Source organism: Euprymna scolopes, chromosome 1 (genome assembly GCF_053919585.1).
Source record: "Euprymna scolopes isolate OS-2025 chromosome 1, ASM5391958v1, whole genome shotgun sequence".
Taxonomy (NCBI): domain Eukaryota; kingdom Metazoa; phylum Mollusca; class Cephalopoda; order Sepiida; family Sepiolidae; genus Euprymna; species Euprymna scolopes.
The window spans coordinates 126707239-126711801 of record NC_136482.1 but is presented as its reverse complement, the minus strand read 5'-3'; the positions used below and the strand labels follow the sequence as shown (position 1 = coordinate 126711801).

The 4563-nt window shown below is 30.8% G+C and overlaps 1 pseudogene; it reads left to right on the top strand.

Annotated features, from left to right (window-relative positions):
* The first annotated feature begins 3632 nt into the window (after window positions 1-3632).
* Window positions 3633-3748, top strand: LOC145284395 (U2 spliceosomal RNA; annotated as a pseudogene).
* Window positions 3749-4563: the final 815 nt, after the last annotated feature.

The window sequence follows — 4563 nt, the reverse complement described above, 5'->3', positions numbered from 1 at the left end:
CTATTTATATTCACATTTAAAGCGGAACATATAATGCATCAACTATTTGTATACACACACACACACACACACACACACACACACACACATATATATATATATATGCATTTACATAAGTATGTATGAACAAATATATTCATATATGTATAGATATACGTTTTCCATTCATATATATATATATATCTATATATATATATATATATAATATTTAAATCTCTCTCTCTCTCTCTCTATACATATATATATATATATATATATATATATATATATATATATATATATATATATACACTAGTAAAGGTATCCGTCGTTGACGGGGTTCAAAAGCAACCTACAGAAAATGGACTCTGATTTATGAAATTATGATAGGTTATGAAAAGGAAGGGTTGTAAAAGATAGCTACGAATTTGGGGGTATCAAAACCAAAGCAAAATATGATGACAGTGAAAATAAAATAGATAAACACCATAATTTATTATACCATACCTGTTCACAATGAAACACTTATACCAATATTCTGTGGTTCTATATTAAAAAAATCTTGTTAAACTTTGTGACATATTTCCATTCTATGGAGGTCAGGCACGAACGAACACCCCCATCATTTTATTATACCATATTTCTTCAAATCTTAAATGGATCTTAAATGTAAACAATTCAAATATACATACACACACGCACACATTTTAGTCATTTTTCACTACCTTTTCTCTATTCTTTCATTGTTAGATTTATTTATTTTCCTAGCTATGTTATATTGTTTAACCAACCATTATATTTGACAACAGGATTTTTTATCGCTTTTCCCCCGGTTCTATTTTACTTATCTTTATATACTATATGTTATATTTAGATTCATTCTCAGATGTTCATTGTTTTTGATAGTTTCCTAAAATTCAATCATCTAACGGTTTATTTTATTTATTTTTTTTTTTTTGCTTATTTGTTATATGGATATTGTACTTTGCAAGCACTCACATTTGTTCTAATCACGTATTCTCTGTTATGACTTTAACAGGCACATTTAATAAGAACAGGACCTTGCAGGCTTTTGGGGCTATCCCACTAGTCTCCCATTTTGAAAGTGGTCTGCAATATGCCTTTCGACTGATGCAGTAAATTTATATCTTAATATAAATGATCACCTTGTCGGGAGTAAAACCTGCCAATTCTACGGATTCCACTGTCAACATTGCCGTTTTCGCATTTCTACCTGGATTGTTGCTATATTCACATTAATTAAGAGGATTCTAGCTGTATTCTAAGCATTTTGTTATGCCTTTCAAATATTTTCAGGATTTACGAGGATTTGACTAGGACTTAATTTTCCACATATCTCTATACTGCTAGATTGTGAGAAGTTGTATTACTCTTTTCCAGGCTCCTAAATAAAAAAAAAAAAAAACTCTTTAACGCAACTTTTATGAATATGTTTTTATTTTGGGCTTATTTTATTTTGGCATTTTTAAGAACACTTAATTTTTTTTTCTATTCGAATTTTTAAAAACTTTTGGGTCTTAATTTCCTTGCTTTCAGAGCTTTTTTTTTTATTTCCATATGTCTTTACTGTATCACTTATTCATTTTCCCATCTCCTTTCATTCGTTTTCCACAATCGCATATTTCTTCCATATCGTTTCCTTTCTTTTTATTGGTTTTTCTTTAATGATGCTTGTTATTTCATAGTGGTCAATATTTTTTTACGAGTGCCAACATACCTGCTACTCTTCCGATTAGATATACTAAAATGCATATAGCTAAATAACATATGAAATAATTTTATAAGTTACCTAATTCTAATATTGCTTAATCATTTTTACCATATTATCCTATTCTGACATACTAATTTTTTTCTAAATTTTATTATGCCAGTTATTTTTCTATCTGCATTTTGAATACTTCTAGCATTCTTTTGAATACTTCTAGCATATACTTTCGGATGAGAAGCACTTAGCTTCAAAATGCAATGGTCTAAGACAGTTTCAATTTTCTTTATTCTACCCTTAAATTGTCTTTATTTTTCTGACCATAAGGTTTTAGATACCTTTCATTCCTTAGCTTTCATTTAATATATATTTGCTCCTTTTAATAATATTGAAATAGAAATAGTGGCTACGCGTTGTCAGAACAACGGAATAAACATATATGTTCGGGCTCGTTATTTCTGTGTATATGTTCTAAAATATCAATATAAACCCACGGCAGTAATTTTGGGTATATAATATCTATCTATATATGTAAAAAAATGTGAAATTGTCTGTGTTTGTGTCTGTGTGTACATTTATACTATCAAACTATTCTGTTAATTTTAAATCTACCGACTCGAGATTTTACATAAGGGATATTAAGATCAAGGAACATCTGTTTAATAGGTTTCCGGTCAGAGATTTGGTTGTCAAGCGATCAAAGTTCAACGATTTGACCTTTGAGAACTCTACTAAACACCGCCAATCCGGAGTCTAAAAACTTGAATTTTTAGATGTAAGTTACTTGGACATGGATCAAATATTTAAATTCGATTTGAGCCCAAAACAACAAATGTTAAGGAGTCAAAATTCGGTTCAATTTCAAAAACATTTGATTTCTACGGTCTCTATCAAATTACTCAGATCATTTTGTGTCCAAACATTTGAAAATTTACATAGAATATATTCAGATATACGGCAAGCTTTTTAATCGGTTTTTGATCGAAAATCTGGCTGCCAAAAGAGTCCTAGTTCAGAAGAGTATTTCTTTGCGGTCTCTAGAAAACTATTCGGCCAATTTTGAGTCTAGACATTTGAAATGTTACATAAATGGTATTCAGTCATGCAACAAGCTATTTAATCAGTTTAGTGCGAAAAATTAGCAGCTAAGATGTACAAGTGTAAAGGTTTGAGTTCGTTTCAAAACTTACCAAACTCCTCTGCAAATTTTGGGTGTAAATATTTGAATTTTTATATGTAATTTACCTGAACATGCGTCAACATTTTTAATATAGATATACATATGCACATAATGTTATGAACAGTACATAATGCTAGAGTAACGCTGGTCTGAACTGCTAGTAATATTATAATTTAGAAAGTAACATATCGTATCGATAGCCGAACGATTCTTTCAAATCACGGCTGATTCACATCTTTTAAATCAAAATATTCCACATTGTTCCCATTGATGTACGGCTATATTCTGGAAGAAAATAAGTTTTATATGATAGATTTCATATTTCAGTTTCTAAATTTTTCCCATTAGAGCATCAGATCAATTATCCATCACAATAAGCCAAAGATAAAGCCATAGCATCTTCAGATCGAAGTACATTATTATAAAATACATGCATACGTATATAATCCACTGTTGAAATAAAATATATTCCTACATTGTCAAAAAGAAAAGTACTAAAAATTAGTAACTCATTACAATGAAAATATATTTACACTAGGGTATTGGTGGTGGGATCCTTCTATTCCATTAGTATTCCGTAAACCTAAAATATCTTGCATTGCATTTGTCGCCATAATAGGATAGTACTACAAATAATGTTGTGCATCCCTAAAAAAGGAAAGTGTAATATTCCAAAAAGTGGAATATTCCAAATAAGCCTTGAAAAAAAAATGGTGTCGCTGTTTAGGCAAAGCTAATAAAAATGATTTCTCTTCCATGGCCTTTTGGCTAAGATCAAAGTGTAGTATCTGTTCTTTAGGTGCTACATTTCAGTTTCTTCTCTTTCAGTGGAAGAGAAATTCTTTACGACTAAGACAATTTTTCTCCACGTAAAAAAAATGGCCCTGGTGTCTAAATCTGTCCCGTGGGTAGGCATTGTGAATAGGTGCTATGTTTAATGTAACAAAGTTTTAATATTAAAAAAAGTAACTGGAAAAAGTTATTTCTGATTTAATTACAAAATGCCCTGGAAGTGTTACTCCTGATTAATTATAAAATGCCCTGGAAAATGTCCGTTCTGATTTTTTTTTGTATACTTGCCTCCCAACAAGGGAGGAATTGGACATGAGGTCGGGTAAAAATATAGGCGGAAACCAGCTCCCCAAAAGGGGCTCTCTGGTCAATAACAAAACTAAGAATTTTATCAGTAATGAAGGATTTCTCCTCCATTAACCAAAGCCAAAAAGTGGGGGGATTTAAGTCACTGGAATGCTGAAACTGATAGTACACTCAGACATTCACATGTTGAAGCAATGGTTACCTAATCCCTAACCGTGTTAATGTTTTTATGTATTACTTTCGAAAAGTTGCTTAAACAGTTTATGATTTAAACATTACTTTATTTCAAGTAGATTTTAAGCAGTGGGTTACGGGATATGAAGTCAGTCCCGAAAATTTCTCAAATCGTTTACGATTTAAACATGACTTTATTTCATGTATATTTTTAACAGTGGGGTGGGGGATATTAAATCAGTCCCGAAAATGGGTGAACCCGTTTACGCATTACACATTGCTTTATTTAATGTATATTTTTAACATTGGGTGGGAAATATGAAGTCGATTCCGGAAAAGGCTTCAACCATGTACGTCTTGAACATTACTTTATTTAATGTATATTTTTAACAGTAGGATGGGAGCT